Source organism: Podarcis erhardii (genome assembly GCF_964252035.2).
Source record: "Podarcis erhardii genome assembly, chromosome: 2".
Taxonomy (NCBI): Eukaryota; Metazoa; Chordata; class Lepidosauria; order Squamata; family Lacertidae; genus Podarcis; species Podarcis erhardii.
In genome coordinates this window covers 64,443,269-64,459,467 of record NC_138498.1, presented here as the reverse complement: position 1 = coordinate 64,459,467, position 16,199 = coordinate 64,443,269, and positions in this window count along the sequence as shown.

The following is a 16,199-nucleotide window of genomic DNA, read 5'->3' as shown; positions in this document are numbered from 1 at the left end:
AATGGTTTTTATGTATTTTTTAGTTTGAGGGCCAAGGGTTGTTGGTTATAATTCATTTGTTAATAATAAGGCTACACTTCTATACACATTTACCTGGAAGTAAATCCCATTAAAATCCGTGGGATGCAACATGTATAGGAATGCAGTGTAAACATATAATTGCAGATGAATGCAGGGGACCCAAATTACAAACAATAATTTACTTAAGGTCATTGAAAAGATGCATACATTGTCATTCTGTGGAATGATATCCAAGGTAGTGTATGCAAGGGGTGTTTTTGTTTTAGAGTAGAGATATTAAAAAAATAAAACAACCCTTCAAGTTAAGAAACAGAAATCATGAAGGAAGCTGAGTAATGTGCCTCATTCGCTTGAATTCGCAATATCTTAATTTCTTAAAGTATAATCTGTCTGGCTGATGAAAACTAAAGCATCTGCTGTTTGGGTACTGAGCAGATTTCGCTCCACCGCATCACAAATTCCAGTCATTCACTTTTATGGGAGGAAGTAAAGATGCATCTGCTCAGGCCTCAGGGCCACCATCCCTTTGGGGGCTAAATCTGCCTGCATCCTCTGGTATACGCCTCTCTCTGCCTCAGTAACTGGATCTGGTGGGAGACAGAGGCCAACAACACCTGGGGAGCCACACCTTTCCCCATCCTTGCCACAGATGGGCTGCTGTTGCTGATGGCAACTGTTGACAGGGAAGGGTGGGAAGTCATTCAGCAACTTCTGGGCCAAGGGTACATGTGTACATGGTGTGTGTGTGTGTTGTATACTGTATACTGCCTCTTCAAGAGGCAAGCCCAGAAGGGCTTAGCATAAGTAGGTCATGTGAGAGAACTAACTGTGTAGGATTGTTTTATTTTTGAGGCAGAGACCTATGTTAAGTGGTTGGGCCAGAATAAACTCCAAGCTTAATTCTTTGGCCTGAGATCTTTGCCCTGGGCAGGAGTGGCCCATCTGGTTTCAACACCTGCCCTCTCCCTCCAAAGCTTCACTTACCAGGGCCATAAGGCAGTGGCTTCCGGCAAGTTCTCGCAAGATCACGCGGGAGTTTCATGAGATCTCATGAGAGTTCCATATGATCTTGCCGGAACCTGCTGCCATAGCCATCAAAGCAGGATTCCATCACCAAAAGCGTCTGCTTCAGTCTACCGCATAGGCAGGCCGGCCCTGGACTTGGACAGCTGTAAACAATAAACAGCCGAGTTATTAGAATAAATGTTCTATGTGTTGCTGTTGTCACATATTCAACAGAGGTGAGGGCTCTGTACTGATGCCTGAATTGCAGGTGCTGCTCAGCCCCCTCACCTTTTGCTTCATTCTCCTTTGCTCCTATTTTAGAAGGCTATAGGAGCAGGCATTATTTGGCTAAAACTGCAGGTGGCAGGATGTGGGTGTGCATGGATTTAATTTAGCCCCCAGACAAACACGCACACTTTTTCTCCCACAGCGGCTACCTCCGTCTGCCTCATGGGTGGCCCTGCAGGCAAGGATCTCCCAGCCCTACCTGCATGCAACTTCTGCATGCAAAGCAGATGCTTTACCACTGAACTTAATTCACTTTTCTCCTCCCCATTTTTATCTTCAGCTGGAGAACTGGAGAGCCTAGGAAACTGTAAAGGAGACTCTATTGACTTCTCCACTTTCTAGTTATGCTGAGTATTCCAATGGAAATGCACCATAGATGTGGGGAACCTTTGGTGCTCCAGATGCAGAACCTCAGTTAGTTAAGTATTTTTATTGATTTACTTGATTGGGGGGCAGCTGCTCCTCCGCCCCCCCCAGCTATGTCCATGCTGATGGAAGTTGTAGTTCAGCAATATCTGGAGGGTTTCATATGTGCCATAAAGATTAGAGTGTAGAAGCAGAATGGGGGAGAACCAGGTTCAAATCCCAGATCAGTGGTGCATCTCAGTAGGTGACTTGGACCAAATTGTCATCTTTCACCCTATATAGCTGTTGAGAGGATAAATCGAGAGTGGGGCATCATGTACTTGACCTTGAGCTCCTTGGAGGAAAGGTAGGATATACATTTTATACATACCCTTAGAAAAGCAGAAGACAAAAATAATTGCAGGAAGCCAGCTGAGCTGGAGAGCTGGTTGGTCGGATGCCTCCACCAAAAAATCCTAAAGAAACCCTCAAAATCTATTTACTGTGCACAAATGATGGATAGGCAGGACAGGGGTTGCGGACTGGACCGTTACTTTCTCTGCTGGGCTGGATGAAATTGCCTACATGGGTTTTTCCAATGCTGTTGTTATATTCCATATTCACCATGTCAAAGTCATGGGTCGTTACTGCCCTGTATATAAGGAAAGAATGAACAGAAGACTTTAAAAAAAATTTTTTTATTTAAATTTGTGTCCTGCTTTCTCCCACCCCCAAAAGAAAAACTAAAAGTTGCTTACAGCAAATGAAATACAGTGGACACTCGGGTTGCGAATGTGATCCGTGTGGGATGCACGTTCGCAACCTGCAGCATTCGTAACCCGCAGCGTTCGCAACCCGCGTCTGCACACACACAGGTTGCGATTCGGTGCTTCTGCACATGTGCAAAGCGTGATTTAGCGCTTCTGCGCATGTGCGACTGCCAAAACCCGGAAGTAAACCATTCTGGTACTTCCGGGTTTCAGCAGTCCGCAACCTGAAAAAATGCAACCTGAAGCAGACACAACATGAGATATGACTGTATGCAAACCATAAAACCAAATCCACAAAATGCATTAAGCAACAACCATCAGAAAATATTATCTTTCATAAATAACAGGTGAGCTAGACCAACACATCTTCTGAGAAAATGGGAAGCCATTATGCAACTGTTTGGCGCATGTGAATCAGGTGTGGAACTTACACACAGCTTTTTCCCCCTCAGGGCACATACATTTAACCAAAGAGTTTGTTGCATTATCTGTATAAGATGTGTTAAGGTTTTATTATGGGTGGAAGTCTCCGGGAAACCAGTGTGAATTGTGTCTTTTGGGTGTGCAGAACACAGGACACTGAAGCAATCTTTTGATGATGTACTAAAAGGAGGGAGGGGTTGGGTATATGATATTTACATGGGAAAGGCCCTGTTTAACCCACACTCTAGGTGTAACTTATTGCTGTTACACCCACTCCACTGACTCAGCCAGCCTCTTATCCAACCTTGCCATGCCACTGCCACTCAACTCTTATCCTCATCTCACATATTCAACCTCTCGATCACATTGGTTTATTTGGTTTAAAGACCATAAATATCAAATGCAGCATACGATTTTCAAGATACCCATAGCAGAGAGAGAGAGAAAATATTATATACATGCACACAAATTGTGCCTTTTAGAATATGTGTACAGTATTGCAAAATCCATGAGCAATCAGAAGGGAGATACACCAAGGGGATCCACATTCTGTCTCTCAGGCCCAGCACTACAAATGCAGTCAAAGGGTTGTCCAGATTCCTGGCAAAAATGGTGGAACTCTTATGAATGACAGTGACTCCCTACACCACCGCCCTCCTCACATTCCTATCCATCCTCACCTTAGGATTGCTCCCTTAAAACTAACAATGCACTATGTAGAACTTTGCAGCTAAAATTCCACTGTTAGCTTTGTAACAAAAGTGTAAGTCTACAATACCCACTTTCCCGAGATTAAACCCTATTAAGCTTGAGACTTCTGAGAAGTTATGTATGTACAGTCATACCTTGGTTCTCAAATGCCTTGGTACTCGTACATTTTGGCTCCCGAACGCCAAAGACCTGGAAGTAAGTGTTCCGGTTTTTGAATGCTTTCTGGAAGCCAAACATCCGACGCGGCTTCCGTTTGAGTGCAGGAAGTTCCTGCAGCCAATCCGAATGTTTCGGAAGTTGAATGGACTTCCAGAACGGATTACATTCAAGAACCAAGGTACAACTGTATGTCTGTTGCTTTAGGTTTATTTGTCACTAACATCTGGAATGCTCCTGCATTAGATAAATCTGGGGTGGCTAACCTGTGGCCCTTCAGATGCTACTGAACTGCAACTCCCATCATCCCCATCCTTTGGCCATGCACTGACTGGGGCTGATGGGAACTGGAGTCCAACAACAACTGGAGGACACCACAGGTTTCCCACTCCAAGATGGACAGTCTTGTTGACACCTAACCATACAGTGCATGAGTCGAAGAGATGTTAGCTTTCCATAACTTGTCTCTACCAGATGAGTACTAAATCCTGAAACCGTGCTCGAAAGGAGAATGGAGGGAGGGAGCATGTCTCTCCAGGACCTTGGAGGTGCAAAAGTCATCTGAAGAGCTATTGCTCTCCTTCTTTAAACCACATTTTCTGACTTCACGAGAGGGAGCATCTGGAAGGTCAAGAAGGGCACGAGAACGCTTGGCTATTTTTAGCAGGCCTGGGTGTGCAACAGCCTTATTTAGCAATCGGGCTTAAGAAGAGTCGGAGTGTCCATATATCACTGTGTGTGAGAGAAAGTTTGCAAAGGACTGAGACAATGAGATGTATTCACGGAACATATTGCATCGTTTCACACCAGCCAGGCAATGACAACTGCTTCTTCCCTTGTCCTCTACAAAGGCTTAAAGGGAGGAAATAAATAGTATATCTCCTACCGGCCCTTCCCTCCCTCCCTTCTGTGGAGGCACGATCTTTTCATTTTCTTGGTATCAGCAGAGGAGAGAATCCCTCTACCATGGGTTGATTTGCACTGCCAAGCTCTGGTCCCTGCTGGGCCTGAGAAATACCAGGGAAGCAGTGGGCCACCAGGCCTAATCCTCAAAGTTATCATAACAGTGTACACACACCCAGCATCAGCCAATACATTTGCTGACAAATGCCACAGCTGGCTGCCAGATGGAGCCACTGCTGGCTGCCTAGGTTGAGCTCCTGGTTACACTGACTCAATAGAAGGAAGTTGGACAGGAAGCTGTGCATCCAAAGGGTTGCATTAAGCAATTTGGAATTAATAGGCATGGCTAACTTGAGTGTCAGTGGGTCTGCTGCTCCAGCCTACTGCAACCTAGTGCCTTCCTGATGTTTCTGACTAGAACTCCCATCAACCCCAACCAGCACAAGCTGATGGGAGCTGTGGTCTGAAATATTTGGAGGGCACCAAGTTGAGGACAGCTGAGCTATTCTATGTAGAGGAGGGATGAGACACCTGTGGTTCTACAGATGTGGATTTCCCAACTCCCATCAGCCCGACACTCTAACCACTGCTGGTCCATAGCTCTGACATTGCCACGCATTCCTGTATTTGGTATTCTGCTTGCAAGCTATTTGGTACAGACTCTCTGGGGGAGAGAATGATGATCTGTTTAACACAGGCATAAGGAATAGGTGTCATGTACCTCTTTCTATGAGAGTTATACAACTAAGTGGTAAATTTGACTTACAGCCCTATCAATTGTCCTTTGAGTACTTTCTAGAGATATGTGACTTGTTTGCATGCTTATTTATACATTTCAGAGTTTTATGTCGGCATTGAAAGATAACATGTATGGTCATTAAAAGATAACATATACCTGGAATAATAGTTATCTTCACCTGTATCTTGATTTTTATTTATTTTTTTAAAAAATGAGATCTAAAGGGCACAAACAAAACTGGTGGAAAGTACGGTTACAAAGAAAATAACCAAGCACAAAGAAGAACAACTGCCATCGGAGCCAGAGGCGGAGGGAAGGCTCCAGAGCGATGCCAGAGAGGGTCTCAGCAGGGAGAGAGGCAGCCCATCTGCTGGGGAAGGAAATCAGCGTAACACCAGGGGTGAAGGGGGGCAGATGGGAGAATCGGAGAGAAGGCTCCAGGACTCTTCACAGGAGACCAGTGGGGAGAGCACGGGTACTCCGCTGCCCACACCCTCCCTGCGCAGAAGACTTCCGCGCAGGGAGAGTAGGCAGAGACTTGGTGTCAAAGAACTTCTTTACTGGAAGAAGTTTAAGAAACGCCCACTGACGGATTCTGCCAGCGACTGAGACAGTCACGCATGCAAGGCTGTCCAGAGAGAAAGGGTTCAACCAGGCAACCTAGCCAGGAGTGGCGGCAACTTACGCACGAGCAACCCCCTTAGAACCATTACACAGAGCCATCACGACTTTAGCAATTTTATTTATTTATTTAAATAAATATTTTTCTAAATTTTTTATTATGAATTTAAACAAAACATCTTATCTTAAAACATATCATCCTTAATTCCCCCTCCCTCCCATAAAACCTCGCAGAAGCTATTCTCGAGCTGCTATCATGTACATGGCTGTAAAAAGTGTACTCTTTATCAAACATATGTCTTATTCTCCAAATATCTATCAAATTTAAATTTTGAGTCATGTTGAAAAGGGTTTTTGACAGTTTACCTTCTTTAGTCTCTTTTTTCCTGGCTGATCTGTCTTTATCTAAGGATGGAACTCCATTTAAATCTCCCATTAAAATAATTTTTTGATGTGTGAATTCAAGTAGCTCTGTCTCTAGCTTTTTGAAAAAAATTGCTTTTTTATCATTAGGTGCATAGATACCGACCGGTATCACTTTCTCTCCCTGGATTTTGATTTGTATAATTAAAATTCAGCCTTTTTCATCCTTCTGAATCAATTTGGGTTCAAGTGCAGGATTAATATAGAAAACAACTCCTCTCTTTTTGGTTTTATCTGATGAGATGAAGTACATACCTATTTTTTTATTAATTAAAATCCTTTAATCCTTTTATGTTTTTTTGCAATATGTGTCTCTTGTAGACAAATTATGTCTAATTTCTGTTTTGCTATTACATGCTCAATGCAATGACATTTGGCTCCACAGTTTAAACCATTTACATTCCAACTCAATATTTTAAGATTGGCCATTTTCGAAGTCAGTTACAATATTTGTTTTCCCTGATGCTACCTCTTCCAATGCTAGTTGTTCCAGAGCTTTCTTTTGCTCAGCTCAGGGGTCTCCCCTATCTTGTTTAGGGTCTAAGTCTCTCCTGTTTTTGTCCAAAACCTCTCTTGCCTGAAATTCTGATGTCAGTCTGTATCTCCTCTTCATGTATGTAAAGGAAATGTCCTCTGGGAATTCCCATTTGTATCTGATGTCAGCTCTCCTGAGTACTGTGGTCAAAAGCCTATATTTTGTTCTTCTTAATCTCAATTTCAGTGGAATTTCTCTAAAAATGTCTACCTTCTGCTCAGCAACCATGAGATCTTTCTCAAAACTATTCTGAAGGATTGCATCCTTCACTTCTTTTGTCACTAATGTTAGCAAGATATCTCCTGGCTGCTTCCTTTCTCTGCTTTGGAACAATTTAATTCTACAACAGCTTTCTACTAGGTCATCCAACCAGTCTTTACTTTCCCCCATCCATTCTGAGATTGTCTGTGTGACATTTGTCTCTAAGATTGGCTCAGAGTCAGAGTATGGAAGACCTCTGATTCTGAGCGCCCTGTCTTTATCTCTTAATTGAAAAAGAAGAACCTGATCTTCTAAGTCATTCTGTTTCTCTTGAACCCCTTGTATCAGTCCCAACGCCCCTTTTTGTTCCTCTTTTACTTCTGCTACCTCCTCGCCTAGTTTTTTATAATTTGTCTACTTTTGTTTCCAAATTAGTGACCTTGTCTCCCAATATCCCAAACTGTTCTTTCAGAACTTTGTTTGAGTTCTCAATGTCTCTATGTACTTGTTCCTTCAATGATAAGTTAGATTTTTCCATATCTCTGCGAACCAATTGTGTAAATTCTTGCATTGATTGATTGATCTCTTTCCTGAATTCCGAAAGCTGCAATGCAAAAGGATCTGCCTGCTCTTTCTCTCCCTTATCTCCTATGTCTCCCAATTGTACACTGGCCCATCTGGCAACAGTCGCAGCAATGGCTTTCCTTGTTGCTCTTTCCATGCCAGACATTTCTTATCTGTTGGTTCCCAGCATTATATGAGTTGTTCAAGGTCACACTTGCAAATTCTGAGTCTATTCAGCTGTGAGACTATGCCCCCCTCCCAGACTTCTCTTGGTTTCTCTTTCCCTTTTGTCTGCTTTCTCCCCCGCCCTACACTGTAACATGCACTTTTATCACAAAAGCAGAGGGGAAACATAAAAAAATAAAAGCAAAACTTCCAATAAGTCAAAAAAAAACAAACCACATAAAATGTACAAATGCAATGTTGAACAGTGAAAGAGAAAAGTAGTTAATTAGTATTCCAAAAGACTGAGAAGGTAGAGTAATAAGTAAGTTAGGCCAGTCCAGTTTCCAATTATTATCTCTTAAAGAAAAGGGGGGGAGGGAGGAAAAAAGAAAAAAGGGTTGTTCTTTGAGTTATACTTATTCACTTATGTGGTCTATAATAGTGATGGATTGCAATAGTTCCAGAAATTGTAGCTCCTTTAAAATAAATAAATAAATAAATAAATAAATGATTTAAATTTATTTAATAATTAATTGATAATTTTGTATACATTCTTATACCCATAGATCTCACACAATATAAAAAACACAATATAAAAAACACAAAATACATAAGAAAAACAAACAAACACAACTCCGTTTCACAAACCTGTTACATTTCTTAGAGTGTATCAACAAGCATGGAGATAGTGTTCAGACTGACTTAATGTACTTGGACTACAGTTCCCAGAGTGTTTCAACAGTCAAGCCCTCTTCCCAGGGAACTCTGGGAAATGTAGCTCTCTGAAGGGAATAAGGGTCTCCTAACAACTCTCAACAACCTTAGAAAACTACGGCTCCCGGGATTCTTTGGCAGAAGGCATGACTGCATAAAGTGGGATGATACCGCTTTAAACGTTGAGCACAGATGGGGGCTGAATTCAAGGGTACTTCAGCCTTCAAAGGCAAGGAAATAAAGGTGAGAACATGTCAGTGGTGGACCTCGGCACCTCAAATTTCAGGGGTGCCCTGTGCGGTGCCAAAATTGGGCACCCTCCCCCACCTCTCGCCTTCTGTTGGATGTAATAGTTGTGGCACCCCAGAAGCTCCGTGCTGGGTGCGACCAGTCGCACTCCCCTAGATCTGACTTTGAACAAGTTGCTGTCTAGAATGCAATTATATATAGCCCCAAAAGCAAAAATGAATACTGGACTGTGTCAAGGACAGGGAAAGTCAACTAGAGGAACAAGTAACTAGAAGCCTTTCATATCAGTGATAAGGTTCTCGTGGCAGCTGACCAGTTGCCTAAAGATAATACTGTGAGAACTGCCCTTTAGTGGAGCCTATTGACATTGGACAAGGACAAAACGCTTTTTGGAATTATCCCTCGCAGTAGTCCAATTCTTCTCTGGTTAAATGGTCGAAAAGCAAAGTTCCGTTTTTTACATTTTCCAGTGAACACTAGTGTGTGGGCGACACATATATATAATACTGTTGTGGATTTGAGGGGTCAGTCTAGATGATGCCCCTAGTCCCGGTGCTTTTTTCTGGGGGTACGCAGGGATACACCCCTAAACATTTTGTGAGTCTAAGTTTGACCTCATTGAGGGGCAGTATTTCAATATGAGTAGGAAAATGAGAGTACCCCTAAACATTTTATTTTTATTTTTTAGAAAAAAGCACTGCTTAGTCCCTTCCAATTCTTGGTGTCCTGTGTACCCAGTGAACGTTAGACTCTAATAGAGGACTCATTCCATTGTCAAGTAAAACAACCTTGGCAATGCCAAGTGTTAATACAGGTGTCTCCCTTTTTAAAAGAAGATTGCAGCTACTCACTCCCTGCTTTTACCGCATTCAGTCTCCAGCAAGATGTCTTATTGTTTTCCCTACTGGGGACAAAGTGCTACATTTGTTATTGCAGTCCACGTTCAGTTTTACTTGCTGCTGACTCTAACGAAACATCCCAGCCTTGACGCTTATTGCATAGGAAGCATGCTTAGGACTGCAGTTTTCTTTCTTTCTTTCTTTCTTTCTTTCTTTCTTTCTTTCTTTCTTTCTTTCTTTCTTAATACTTTTATTAACAATTTTAACATACAAACTATCAAAACATATCATATTATTTCCCCCCTTCCCTCCTTCAAACCCTCCCCCCCATCCCAGAGACTTCCCATAGCTCCTCTCTCTGATCTCTCAGCACATATTATAAAATTATACATATCCGTACCTTATCTATCTATCATGTTATCAACCAATAAATTTGTATATGTTTATTCAAACCCTGCCAAGGAGTCCAGTTCATTTTGTTGTCTTTTTAGATAATTTGTAAAAAGCTCCCATTCTTCCTTAAAGTCACTCCCGCAGTTTGTATGCCAATTTAGCCAGTTCTGCATAACTCATCCATTTTTATTGCCACTGTTCTTTCGTTGGGATTTCCTCATTCTTCCATCCTTGTGCTATCAAGGATTGCAGTTTTCAACGAGCAGCGATGTCCCCATTTGGTGTGGCTTCAAGTGGCTTCCGCATCTCCTGACCACTCTGCCCATGACCCTGGCTCTTTCCTTTGAATCATTTCCGGGTTGTAAGCAATGGAGAAACACATCCTGCAGCCTGTGTCAGCATGGCCCGCTTGTCCTGTCAAATGCGTCAGCGATGCTTTGTTCGTTCGCGGAGAGCAGCAATTGCATCCTAAGTCAGGAAAAAAATCTGCTGCAAGTCACCACTTCTGGAAAAAAAAAAACCCACACAACAGGTACAGGAATGCAGCAGCTTGACAGTGACAGCTGGGTGAAACGAATGATTCCAATTCTAGAGGAAAGAGCTTGGAAGGAACTTTTCCCAGCCCATATAGAAATGCACTTCCATTTTCTATCCAGCAGGTGGGGCCCCAAACTCCAGAGTACCATACTCAGGCAGCTGGTTTAGCAGCTTCAGGCTGCTCATGCTGTACACATTGCAGAGTACAGTAGTTCGGTTGGCGGATAAGAATCAGGTCCCATGAAGGTTTGCTACCCGCTCCACCAATGCCTGGCAGCCACATCTGGGTGACTGCAGCACACCTTAATTGCTTGAGGCTGCCAGAGGACTCCTATTTTGAAGGGCATCTGTGCTACTGAATATAAAAGTAAAAAGGTAAATGACCCATGGACGGTTAAGTCCAGTCAAAGGCAACTATGGGGTTGCGGCGCTCATCTCGCTTCAGGCCGAGGGAGCCGAGGGCTGTATGCAGACAGCTTTCTGGGTCATGTGGCCAGCATGACTAAACCACTTCTGGTGCAACAGAACACCATGACAGAAACCAGAACGCACAGGAATACTGTTTACCTTCCTGCCACAGTGGTACCTATTTATCTACTTGCACTGGTGTGCTTTCAAACTGATCGGTTGGCAGGAGCTGGGACAGAGCAATGGGAGCTCACTCTGTCACGACAATTTGAACCTACTTAGGGGAGTCCATCTCCACAAACCGAAGCATAGATTCAACTGAGCATTGAAGTGACAAGTGACACTGGCAACAAAAGGTTGCCTTGTTTCCACACTGTGATGGCCTGGGAATCCGATTCAGAGGCTGAACCGAAGGAATCCCAGCCTGCACAGGAGTCCCCGCCTCCAGGGCCGGCTGAGCTGGGACAGGGCCTTGATTCTGAAGCGCCTACACCTGTGCCGGATCCTCAGGAGCAGGCACCAGGTGATTCCACTCTGGCTCCAGAGGTGGTTGAGGACTCAGTGCCTGCAGGTGAGTCTCCCCCTGGGTCCAGTAACCCTTCAGCCTCTCCTGAACTGCAGAGGCTCAGGGCAGAGAGGTGGAGGGAACTGGGTTCTCTCAGGAGGAGTGCTCGCCTTAAGGCCAGGAGAGGCGGGTCTCCTGGGGGCCGGGACCACCCCTGGCCTCAGAGAAGATAAAGGCCAGTCAGCCCGGTCCCAGGTTGCCGGAGCAACGTCGTCGAAGAGCTGTTTCGGCCAGCATCCAGTCCTGTTCCCCCAGAGTTCCTGTCCTTGCCCGGTTTCTCGCTGTGAACCCCGCTTCGCCCATGGAGGACTGTCTGCCGACCCTCGACTCAGGTCCTGGACCTCGCCCCCCTGGACCAGCACACACACCTTGCTCCTAACTGAAGTGCTCTTGAAATGTCTGTCTCCATGTTGCCATACTTGTGAACTTTGTGAGAAAAAGTGGAACTCTGGTAGTTATTATACACTTACATTCTTAATTGGGCCTGCCACCCTGCTTGCTCTGCTTGACAATCCCCCTACCTGCCAAGCCCCCTTCCTCTGCACCCGGCTAACTCCTTCTCCCGTTATACTTCACCCACATACTCCCCATCCCCTCTCAGCTTGTCCCAAACCACTACCACCCCTCCCTCATAACTTGACCCAACTCCTTTTACAGGAGGTTAAGAGGCACTTCAGAGAGCCCAGGCACCTCCTGAAGTGCCTCCCCCTACCTTTAAGCAGCTCTCCTGGGCCACCTGCCTCCCACACTGCTTGCTTGCTCACCTGCCTGCCTGCCTCCCTGCCAGTCTGTCATCATGTTGGAGTTGCCTGTTGGCAGCCATGAAAAAAATGCAGCATGACGACAGACTTACAATTTTATTATAGAGTAAGACATCACATTCCTATTGTTAATAACACACACAAAGCCATTATTTCAGCACTTTATTTAACTAACCCAAATTGTATATCACTTAATTATAATGAAACCTCTAAAAGGGGGTTACTAGAAATATTAAAGTTATTAAGGAAAACAGTTGTAAAATTAAAAACCCTTAAAGATCATTAAAATGAGCAGTAAAGGTGTCTGGGCAGTCTTGCCTAAACATTACCCATTCATCTAAGTGATACTTTGTATTACTTCAGACACAAGAGGCTCCCCCCCATTATTTTTGCAATTCTGATCTGACATCCTTTGCATGTTTAGGTCTGGGGTTCCTAAGGTGGTGCCAATGGACACCACAACATCCTCAGATTACAATCTTTATTTTTAAAATGAGTATTTGTGTCTTTGGGGATTGTTTGCTTGGGAGCAGGTTGCCTATTTTTTGTGGGGAGCGTCTTGCTTTTTAGTTTATGTCTCATTCATTTTTGGTCTGACCATCACTAGTTTTTCCTCTGCGTGTGACATGGCGATTTTGTGCTGCCCATGAGAGTTCCTTAGATTCTCAAATGTGCCCCAAATGGTTGGACACCCCTGCTTTAAGCAGTAGCACTCGAAGGCCCAGAGCTGGTTGTGCAGTTTACATAGCAAGTGTCATGCTAGAAGCTGCAGCAGCTTTCCCGGGATATTTGCTTTGTGTTTGCTTCCTGCTATTCAGGTTTGGCACACCAAGGCCAGACTGAAATTGTGGGGCACTGCTAACAAGACATGCCCTGAGTTTAAATATCTGCTTGTTAAGCTGGGGGAGTTCAAGAGGCATGTGAATGCCCCTCAGATGCAGGATCCAAGATGGGGTGGAGAGGAAAGGAGGAGGCGGCAGCAGCAACAACAGGAAGTAGCTGTTTCCTCTGTCAGCCACTTACCTTGAGTCTGAAAGAGGCTTCCTCCTTCCGCCTTCCCATAAATCATACATATAAATAATGAAGTCAGGTGCTGTATTATGGTCAAAGTGGTGGGACTGATCACTGGCCATTGTTGTTGACATTTATATACCATTTTTGTCTTCCAAGGCTCTCAAGGTGGTGGACATGGTCCTCCTCCTCCTCCCTGTTTCAACCTCACAACAACCCTGTGAGGTAGGTCAGGTTAAGAGACGTTGACTGGCCCAAGGTCGTCCAGTGAGCTTCCTGGCTGAGTGAGGATTAGAACTCCACTCTCCCAGGTCCTAGTCCAACACTCTAACCATTGCACCACACAAAAAGAATCACACTGTGCAGTAAGAGTATCAGGGAAGGTGAATGGAATGGGATATCCTCGAAGAGCAATGCTAACCGGAGCGCTGAAACATTTTGTTGGAAGAGCCTGCTCTCAAGCCAGGTGAACCTCGCAGGCAAAGGCATGTATGAAGAGGCAGAATAAAGTGGAGGTCTGTTGCTCTCCCTGGCCCAGACGGCATTGTACCAGAAGTCTTGGAGAACCTGCAGGATCAGGCCCATCTAGTCCAGCATCTTCTTCTGACAGTGGCCAGCCAGCTGCCTCTTGTGGGAGGAGAAGGAACAGGCTCAGAATATCCCTGAAAAGCAGTGCACTTGCCTCCAGAGCCATATTATGGATGGACACCAAAGGTTCCCATTTTCCATGTCTTTGGATACAGCCAGCCATCTGAATGAACTAGATCTCTGCAGCAAAGACCCTTTGCTGCACACTAGGATATACTGTATCCCAGGCACCAGGCACCATGCAAATATGGATGCCCCTGTAATTATTTACAGCCAGCTAGTTTAACAGATATTTTTTTCTTTCCAAGGAGAAGGCAACAAACGTGTCCATTTATCTGGATTCCTCCCAGCCAGGCATTTGCCATTCTTCTTACTGAGGGAAGGGTCTTAAGGGATGTAACCGAATCTCGCCCAGGGCCCCTGATTTAAATGGCAACATTTTAAAAACAAACATGTGCTGTAACTGAAGTCTGTAACCACAACACTCCCTGCCATGCTGCTGCCCAGAAAGCAGGAAGCCCGCCCTATCAACATATCCGAAAAGGTTATCGTATTACAGCTAATACTGGGCTGCTCTGAGGGAAAGGAGACGGCAGGGCTGAGGAACAGCCAAAACCACAACATGCCACAAAACCTGCTGCAGCGCTGCCCTTAAATCCAGACGGGAAACACCACACAAGTGGGAAAGAGGAATGTATGTACCTGTGCAATGTTGCCAGGTTTGAGCAAGGCTGTCAGCCACTATTTGTGTGTGTTTGGGCTGCAGATGCTTGGGATTCTGTAGCTGTAATCCTAGAGCTCTTTACCTGGGATTAAAGGTAAAGCTACCCCTGACTGTTAGGTCCAGTCGCGGACGACTCTGGGGTTGTGGCGCTCATCTCGCTTTACTGGCCAACGGAGCCGGCGTACAGCTTCCGGGTCATGTGGCCAGCATGACTAAGCTGCTTCTGGCGAACCAGAGCAGAGCACGGAAACACCATTTACCTTCCCCCCGGAGTGGTACCTATTTATCTACTTGCACTTGGATGTGCTTTCAAACTGCTAGGTTGGCAGGAGCAGGGACTGAGCATCAGGAGCTCACCCCGTCACGGGGATTCGAACCGCTGACCTTCTGATCGGCAAGCCCTAGACTCTGTGTTTAGACCACAGCGCCACCTGTGTCCCTTACCAGGGATTAAGCTCCATTAAATTCAACAGGACTTCCTTTAGAGCAGACACATGCATAGTATAATGCTGTAACTGTACATGTTTTGCAGCTGAGGGCCCAGTTGAAAAAAAGATGCCAGGCATATGCAACTCCAAATGCATATATTCCACCAACCCACTCATATCCTGTTTAAAATGGGGCCGAAAGCAGAAAGTGCAACATCACCGTCTTGGGCTTTTAAGGAAAGGCAGGGTACAAATCTAAGAAGAAGCAACTCCAAGCCAAGGTTGCAGGTTTGATCCCCATATGGGCTACCTGCATATTCCTGCATTACAGGGAGTTGGACTCGATGACTCTTCGATTGGGCGTTCCAACTCTATGAAATCACAGCCAGTGTGGTGTAATGGTTCAAATGTCACAGTAGGTGTGGGGAGACCTGCGTCCAAACCCCTACCTAGCCATGAAGCACATAGGCCTAGTTTACATGCATACATATGGCTTATATTATTTGTGGCTTTTCTTTTCTTTTCTTTTCTTTTTTGCATGGGTGGGATGTTTTAATTTAGTTTAACAACAACAAAAAATAGAATTGTCTTTTTAAATTGTTCTTCTAATGCCGGTTTTAATGTATCCATGTTTGTGTTTATATTTTCCTTAAAATATTATAAGTCTCTTTGAGTTGCCATGGCAGAAAAAGAGAAACTAATAAAAAATAATTAATTCATTACAACTACTTGCCTTTTAGAAGTGGGCAGGGGTGTAGGAAGGGGGTGCGGGGGGTGCGGCAGCCCTGGGTGTTATCTCTGAGGGGGTGACAAAATGGCTCACCACGGGGGGGGGGGGGACTTAATACGGGGCCTGTCCTGCAGTGTGCCCGAGCCACGCGTCTCTCCTGGGAGTGAAGCATTAGCTCAGGGCCCTGCACTGCCCAAAACGGCAGCGTGGGGCTTGCATCCGCCAGGCAGACTCTATGGGCAGCTTGCAGCACTGCCCCCCTGGGCGGATCGCCCCTGCCCCGCTGCTCTGGGTGCCAGAGCAGCTAGCTATGCCCCGGGAAGTGGGTGGGATTTTTAAAAGCTACTTCTTTTTCCTCTCAGTTTTAATATATCTATGCTGG